The sequence below is a fragment of the Thermobia domestica genome, chromosome 6, assembly GCF_964235325.1.
Source record: "Thermobia domestica chromosome 6, izTheDome1.hap1.1, whole genome shotgun sequence".
NCBI lineage: Eukaryota > Metazoa > Arthropoda > Insecta > Zygentoma > Lepismatidae > Thermobia > Thermobia domestica.
The window spans coordinates 41,291,959-41,301,708 of record NC_137459.1 but is presented as its reverse complement, the minus strand read 5'-3'; positions in this window follow the sequence as shown (position 1 = coordinate 41,301,708).

Here is a 9,750-nt window from a genome sequence, read left to right as displayed (position 1 = left end):
AGCGAGGAGACAAGTACGAAAACCCGCAAATCTAGCTCTTCTAGGTAGATTATAATTTCCATGATCAGACATTTTCTCAGATATTGAAAGGTGTTGCATCACTGCTTAATACATTATCAAGTCTTGAGGACACTGCCAGACTAAAGTATTTGAAAAGGATGCTGTCTGGACTTATAAGCTAGTGTACTATTCCAGCATTAACTTAATCTGTCAAAGAAAAGCTTATAAAGGCCCGTGAGGATGGTTGGTTATTGATTTTTTAAAAGTATAATTACTCGAACAGCTGTTTCCAGCAAAATTTAAGCCTGGGGCCGTTCACACAGTATATAAATTCGAATAATAATAATAATTATAAATCGGTCAAGAAAATGTAAAAAAGCATTTGCAGATCAACTATCCTAAGAGAGGGTTTTCTTCATTCACACCATGAAATGTCGGAATGGTACCTAACTTATAGGCCCCAAGTAGTCTCCTTTCCAATGCTTTTAACGAAGGACGTTATCCCTGCATCTTCAACATCAATCGGGAGATGCCATAACAACCTTTATAATGGGAAATAAATTAATAAATATACGAGGCGCATTTCAAAAGAAAGGGCCGATATTTAATTGGAAACAGGTAAGTAAGTTTAGCAACATTGTTTTATTGGGTAAAAACAAGTACATATCCACTTTATTTTTCAACATAGTCATCATTATTTTCCAAGCACTTTCTGTACCGTGGCAGAAGTTTTTTTTTTATACCCTCTGCATGGAAGTTCGCCGCCTGGGAGTTCAGCCACTTCAACACTGCCGTTTTCAATTCATCAGGTTTTTCAAATCGTTGAGATGAAAGCCACTTTTTTAGGTGCAGAAAGAGGTGATAGTCACCTGTAACAATGTGGGTAAAAAAATCCATCATCCTCTCTGTCGTAGCGATCCAGAAATGCACGTGCTGCAGTCAGTTGGTTCTGTTTGTGGACGTCTGTCAACATTTTGGGGACCCATCTGGCACACAATTTCTGAAATCCTAATGTTTCTGGAACAATTCGAAACAATGTTGTTGGTGAAACCTCTGGAAATTCTGTGTGTAGAGCGATAATGGTGAAGCGACGATTTTCTTTAACTTTTTCATTCACTCGCTACACCAAGTCGTCACTCTAAATGCTTGGTCTTCCCCAGAGCGGACCTCGCACCTGGCGGGATTGTGTATGCACGCAGCCATTTTAGCACGCTCCAGCACACACGAAAACAAACAGATGACTGGCGAAACTATGGTTGTTTTATAATTAATGGACCAAGTGATGTTACTGCGCAAGCGTGATCCGATTACTATTGCCAGTTGGTTGTAATAAAATACCGACCTTTTTTTTTTTTCAAATGCGCCTCGTACTTATATCTTTCTATAAAGTAGTAACTGGCAAATTAACATCGTGGATTTTTCCTCACAAGTTCTCGATGTCTTTGCTTCCACGTTTTCGTCAAGGAATTTACACAACTATTGTCTCCTTTCCTTTTTAACCAATTTTCTTACACCTTGGACATCTTGCAAATTGCAAAGCAACTCTTAATTCGTCAACCGACAAAGAAATTTAAACACTACTAAGCAAATATTTTTGAAGTGATGGCTGCACTGAAATGATCAAGAATTGCTGTGACATGCTCATGCGCTACCTTCCTGACTTTTTTCTATTCCTCCTGTTAAGAAATTTTCTTCAAATATTCTTTATGTGAACGAAAAAAAAAAACGATCACATGTTTTGTTATTTTTGTTGAGGTCAACGATTCCTTGGCGCAAATACATTCATTAATTTCCTCTTAACCCTTGAACTAAAATAAAGACCACATTATTTCGGAACTACCTTCCGCGATTAGAAAGGAATTGGTTGGATCCCATTTTGCCTCGCTCAAATTGTATACAATCGGTAGACTGAATTTGGATCAAAGAGGGTGTAGAAACTGCGGTCATTGCTGTGTCAAAACAAAACAACTTCAATGTCACCACATGAAGGTAGGCCCTACTCCTCACCACTCAACTCTATCTCTCACTGATCTTGAGAAACAAAAGTGTTTCCAAGAAAAGCATTTGGAAACAGCTTGGCTTTATTTTATTATAATAATATAGGTCAACTTTCAGAAGGCAGGAACAGCGCATGAGACATCTTGAGTTAAAAACACTGCAGGCTGGGTACTGTTTTCCATTATACAAGGGATTCTCGGTCGATTCTCATCCCCCGAAAACGCAAACATTTTAAGAGAATTTAGACATCATTCGCAGCAACAGCCTGAAGACTAGCTGTTTAGTGGGATTTTTTATTTTGAAATACAGTACATGAAAAGCAGTTGTTCGTTCCAATGAAGTGAATATACTATGGATCGAATGTAGCGTATACCCGAGTATACCCTCCATTATATCCCTGCTAATCGGGGTATACATGGAACCAACCCGATTTATTACCAAATATCTTACTCGCACTTCTCACTTGTCCAGACTGAAACTTCCCATTGCACGAGGAGAGGACAGGCTGTCCATCACAAACAAGCGTGTCCAATACGGCGATATTTTTTCTAACCTTCTTTCACCAATTGTGACAATAGTAGGCCCCGACGTATATCTCGCCGAGTCAGCAAAATTTTTTGTGACGTCATAGGTCAAAGGTAAATGCCCTTGGCCCGGGGTCAATAACCTAGGAGTACATAGGACCACCCCCTCTGAATTTTGGCAGGGGTACCTTGGCCCACCCATTAAATTTTGGCAGGGGTACATAGGACCACCCCCTTAAAGTTTGGAAATTGCCAAATCTAAAAATTGAATGTGGTAGCCTAGGACCAGGGTATGTACCTCTATCAGTATTGGAGGTCTATGTCGTTCCCTTTCATGGGTAAAAAATTGCCAAAAATTAAATTTCGGTTTTTTTTTTTACCTAATTTATCCCCTTTGATGAGGTCTTATTACCCTATATAGTTACATGGGTCTATTAGCTTTCATAAGACATGGGCACATTAATTCACCCCTTTAAAATTTTGGGAGGGGTTCCTTGGCCCACCCCTTAAATTTTGGAAATTGTCAAAATTAAACATTTGGTATCATAGTACTGGACCTTAATATGTATCATGATAAATTTGGGTTGTCCATCTTGTTCCCTTTTAGGAGTACAAAATTGTCAAAATATAAACGTAAGCAGTACGTTGTACCACGTGTTTGGTTTTTGGCCCAATTTATCACCTTTGATGAGGTCTTATTACCTTATATGGTTTTATGGTTATGCATATTGGTCCATTTCCTATCATAAGACATGGGTACATTTGTGCACCCCTTTAAATTATTGGGAGGGGTACTTTGGCCCACCCTTTTAATTTTGGAAATTGCCCAATTTAAACATGTGGTATCATAGTATAGGTCCCTAACATAGATCACTATAAATTTGAGTGGTCCACCTCGTTCCCTTTTGGGGTAAAAAATTGCCAAAATATAAACGTAAGCAATGCGTTGTACCACGTGTTTGGTTTTTCGCCCAATTTATCCGCTTTGATGGGGTCTTATTACCTTATATGGTTATATGGTCATGTATAGGGATTCATTTTCTATCATAAGACATGGCTACATTGATCGGAGGTTATTGACCATCCTTTGATAAGGATTTAGCACGTTATATGGGTATGTACAGAGGTTTGTTACCTTTATATGTTCCCTTTTAAATTTGGGAATTATCAAATAACAAAATTCGGTAAACGTTTTCTAGGTTCATTGATGTCCCTCTTATGGCCAAATATTTAAATTTTAAAGGTTATTGACCTATTTTATCTTTTTTGATACGGCTTTATTATTGAATGAGTACAGGATTTATTACTTTTTTTCATAAGACAGGTGTATTTGTGTACCAATCTTAAATTTTAGGAGGGGGTTCATTTCTTATTGTTAAATTAATAATTGTTCTTAGAATTGGATGGTATCTCATTCATTGGGTAAATCATTGTCAAATATTAGTATGGTCACGTGATCAGTTATTGACTTATGATGAGATTAGGAGTCCAGGACATTGGTACATTTAAACTTTGTAGGATAATTTGAGAATTGTCAAAATGAAATTACGTCATTGGTTTTGATTATTCCTGCCAAATATAAACGTAAGCAACACGATGTACCATGTGATTGAATAGTGTACAGGGATTAATTTCCTTTGTTGTGGTACTTCTAAAGTTTGAGTACACATTTCTAAACAACAGTTGGTTCTACTAAGGTAAATAATTGACGGACATTATGGACCTTATTGAACATATAATGATATGGTTAATTTTAAGACGTATATCGAGAGAAGTATTCTTTAAATATAGGAATTGTGATAAACAGAATTTTAACATAAGGCGCGAAATTTGAAACAATACTTCGAACTTTAATCACAGCTCATAGTCTAAGATCATTGGTGTTGGTTGATTTGACTTTGAGCTTTAGAAATCTGATGGGTAACCTTATTGCAACTTATGACTCATGGTCTAAAGGCAATACATGCTACAACACTGAAATTTAGTCCCAAGTTGATGTAATCTGACACTGGCAAAGTTATTGTTGATGCAATTTGATTGGATGATTACTATCTTTCGTGCAATCTGATTGGCTGATCACTATCTTTCGTGCAATCTGATTGGCTGATCACTATCTTTCGGGCAATCTGATAGGTTGATGAATTTCAAATCTTTGCTGCATTCAGTTTTAAATTTTGTTTAACATTTAAAGACCTTGGTTTCGTTCAACATTTTGCACTCATTGTTAAGTATGATCAAAACCGTTTATTTGTTAGTCCAATAGTTAAAAACCGGATAAAGTTTGACGATTAACCGTGAAACGTAATTTTTTTTCTTTGAAAATCTTTTTTGTAATTTTTTTCAAAATTTGTTTGAAATTTTTTGTTTGAATTCTTTTTCGTTTCCAAAATTTGTTTTATTTGTTTGAAATTTTTTTTAAAATGTGGTTTGAAATTTTTTTCGTTTGAAATTTTTTCGTTTCAAAATTTTTGTTTGAAAATTTGGTTTGAAATTTTTTCGTTTGAAATTTTTTGTTTGAAAATTTTTGTTTCGAAATTTTTTGAAAATTTTTCCAAATTTATTGAATTTTTTCGTTTCAAGATTTTGTTTAAAATCCTTTTGTAATTTTTTTTTTAAATTTTTTGTTTGAAATTTTTCGTTTCAAAATTTTTTGTTTCAAAATTTTGTTTGAAAATTTTGTTTAAAATATTTTTGTAAAATTTTTGAAATTTTTTTGTTTGAAATTTTTCGTTTCCAATTTTTTTTTCAAAATTTTTTGTTTGAACTTTTTTTGTAAACCTTTTGTTTGGAAAATTTTGGTTTAACATTTTTAAATTTGTGCACTCATTAGTAAAGAACCGGAACTGTTTGGAACAAAAACATCTGACAACCCTGTTTATCATGATGCAATTGTACACGTCAGAACATGGGGTTGTACTTGAAATGAAAAACACAAATCATTGAAATGGATCAATTTATTACACTACACTGATTAATCACATACATGCATACCAGATATAGGATCTGGATATTGTAGATACAATGTATTTTGAACTTCTTGCACTAGTTTGTCTTTAGTGTATAATTTTAATTCCAATTGAAGTCTTTTAAGGTCTATTGCAATATCAATTGGTGGGAACTCAATGTCCATTTGATCACAAATAAACTATTTATCAATACAGGTATGCAGCCACGAACGATGTTGACAACCATTACATCTAGATAACTGTTGTACAATATGCATAACATTTCTCAAAATAGTACTTTTTCAGGAATATACTTGTTTTTTGCACACTTCCACTGCATGTTTAACACACTGGAATACATTAATGAATTTGTTCCATTCCGTTTGCATTAGATACACCATATTGCGGGCTTCATGCAATGTACTCTTTTTACGTAACAGCACCATCTTCTTCTCGAGGACTGTACGTAGCACCACTTCATGATTTGACCCTAATGATTTGACTATGGTCACATTTAGCTCATCATGAAAATAATCATTCATTTGATCTATTCGTGAACATAATATTTGCCATTCTTCACAGCTCAGTTGTACACCATGCTTTACCCAATCGAATCACAGGTTCAAATGTTGTAGCACTGACACCAACCGTGACATGTTTTGTTTGAAATATATTTATTGGATAATAGCTTGCGAAGAAGAATTCTTTATCGTTTGAAGTACACATTTTTCCTGCTGAAACGCACTTACTCGAATGATTTCATGGACTGACACGGAATTTGTTGATTTTATAGAGTTATTGCTGATGTCATTGGAGAGGAATGTGCTGACGTTTGAATTCATGATTTCATCACAATTGCTGACAAAACCAAATTCACTGATCCGCCTATATACTAAATTCAAATTGATGACTTCGACCCAAGAATCCTTTGTAACAAATATACAGATCTAGTATTTAAGAAACGTAACAGTTCTTGTTTTGATGCTTCGATGGGTAAATATCTTGCTGGTAAAATTATATTCATATCATTTTCAAGCTTCACTACGATTCGCAATCTAAACTTTGTAGGTATTATTTGGTTTGCTAAAATTCTATAAGATACATTCTGTTGTAAATCAGTAATCTTGGTAAATGATTTCATCACATCACGTGTGTTTAGAAACTGCAGACAAGTAGCAATGATGACGTTATCATGAATACTAACTCGAACGATATTTATATTTCATGCAAAACTGATGACGTTGCATTATCATGTTCTAACGTGTACTATTCCATCATGATAAACAGGGTTGTCAGATGTTTTTGTTCTAAACAGTTCCGGTTCTTTACTAATGAGTGCACAAACTTAAAAATGTCAAACCAAAATTATCCAAACAAAAATTTCAAACAAAAGATTTACAAACAAAAAATTTTGAAACAAAATTTTGGGAAAAAATTTTGAAACGAAAAAAATTTGGAAACGAAAAATTTCAAACAAAAATTTTCAAAAAAAATTACAAAAGGATTTCAAACAAAATTTTCAAACAAAAGATTTGGAAACAAAAAAATTCAAACAAAAATTTTGAAAAGAAAAAATTTCAAACGAAAAATTTTCAAACCAAATTTAAAAAAATCAAACAAAACAATTCAAACAAATTTTGAAAAAAAATCAAACAAAAAATTTTAACTTTCACGGTTAACCGTCAAACGTTATCCGGTTTTTAACTATTGGATTAACAAATAAACGGTTTTGATCATACTTAACAATGAGTGCAAAAACGTTGAACGAAACCAAGGTTTTTAAATGTTAAACAAAATTTAAAACTGAATGCAGCAAAGATTTGAAATTCATCAACCTATCAGATTGCCCGAAAGATAGTGATCAGCCAATCAGATTGCACGAAAGATAGTGATCATCCAATCAAATTGCATCAACAATAAATTTGCCAGTGTCAGATTACATCAACTTGGGACTAAATTTCAGTGTTGTAGCATTTATTGCCTTTAGACTATGAGTCATAAGTTGCAATAAGGTTACCCATCAGATTTCTAAAGCTCAAAGTCAAATCAACTAACACCAATGATCTTAGACTATGAGCTGTGATTAAAGTTCAAAGTATTGTTTCAAATTTCGCGCTTTATGTTAAAATTCTGTTTATCACAATTCCTATATTTAAAGAATACTTCTCTCGATATACCTGTCTTAAAATTAACCATATCATTATTTATGTTCAATAAGGTCCATAATGTCCGTCAATTATTTACCTTAGTAGAACCAACTGTTGTCTAGAAACATGTACTCAAACTTAAGAAGTACCACAACAAAGGAAATTAATCCCTGTACACTATTCAATCACATGGTACATCGTGTTGCTTACGTTTATATTTTGCGGGAATAATCAAAACCATTGACATAATTTCATTTTGACAATTCTCAAATTATCCTACAAAGTTTAAATGTACTAATGTCCTGGACTCCTAATCTCATCATAAGTCAATAACTGATCACGTGACCATACTCATATTTGACAATGATTTACCCAATGAATGACATACCATCCAATTCTAAGAACAATTATTAATTTAACAATAAGAAATGAACCCCCTCCTAAAATTTAAGATTGGTACACAAATACACCTGTCTTATGAAAAAGTAATAAATCCTGTACTCATTCAATAATAAAGCCGTATCAAAAAAGATAAAATAGATCAATAACCTTTAAAATTAAATATTTGGCAATAAGTGGGACATCAATGGGTCCTAGAAAACGTTTACCGAATTTTGTTATTTGATAATTCCCAAATTTAAAAGGGAACATATAAAGGTAACAAACCTCTGTACATACCCATATAACGTGCTAAATCCTTATCAAAGGATGGTCAATAACCTCTGATCAATGTAGCCATGTCTTATGATAGAAAATGATTCCCTATACATGACCATATAACCATATAAGGTAATAAGACCCCATCAAAGGGGATAAATTGGGCCAAAAACCAAACACATGGTACAACATATTCCTTATGTTTATATTTTGGCAAATTTTTACCCATGAAAGGGAAAAAGGTGGACCACCCAAATTTATCATGATACATGTTGAAGTCATGTACTATGATACCGAATGCTTAAATTGGAAAAATTCCAAAATTTAAGGGTGGGCCAAGGTACCCCTCCCGGAGTGCATTAATGTACCTATGTTTTATGATAGGAAATGGACCCCTATACATGATGATATAAGGTAATAGGACCTCATCCAAGGGGAATAAATTGGGTCAAAACAAAACACATGGTACAACGTATTGCTTACGTTTATATTTTGGCAATTTTTTACCCCAAAAGGGAACGAGGTGGACCACTCAAATTTATAGTGATCTATATTAGGGTCCTATACTATGATACCAAATGTTTAAATCGAGCAATTTTCAAAATTAAAGGGGTGGGCCAAAGTACCCCTCCCAAAAATTTAAAGGGGTGCATAAATGTACCCATGTCTTGTGATACGAAATGGACCAATACACATGAGCATATAACCATATAAGGTAATAGAACCTCATCGAAGATGATAAATTGGGCCAAAAACCAAACACGTGGTTGTACTAAAATTTGGCAATGCTGTACCCCTAAAGGGAACGAGGTGGACCACCCAAATTTATAGTGATCTATATTAGGATTCTATACTATAATACCAAATGTTTAAATTGGGCAATTTCCAAAATTAAACGGGTGGGCCAATGTACACCTCCAGGGGTGCATCAATATACCCATGTCTTATGATAGGAAATGGACCAATATACTTGACCATATAACCATATAAGGTAATAAGACCTCATCAAAGGGAATAAATTGGGCCAAAAACCAAACACGTGGTTATACTAAAATTTGGTAATTTTATACCCCTTAAAGGGAACGAGGTGGACCACCCAAATTTATCATGATACATATAGAGTCCTATACTATGATACCAAATGTTTAAATTGGGCAATTTCCAAAATTGAAGGGGTAGGCCAATGTACCCCTCCCAAAAATTTAAAGGGGTGCATCAATATACCCATGTCTTATGAAAGGGAATGGACCCCTATACACGACCATATAACCAAATAAGGTAATAGAACCTCATCCAAGGGGATAAATTAGGTCAAAAAGCAAACACGTGGTACAACGTATTGCTTACGTTTATATTTTGACAATTTTGTACCCCTAAAAGGGAACGAGGTGAACCACCCAAATTTATCATGATACATATTAGGGTCCAGTACTATGATACCAAATGTTTAATTTTGACAATTTTCAAAATTTAAGGGGT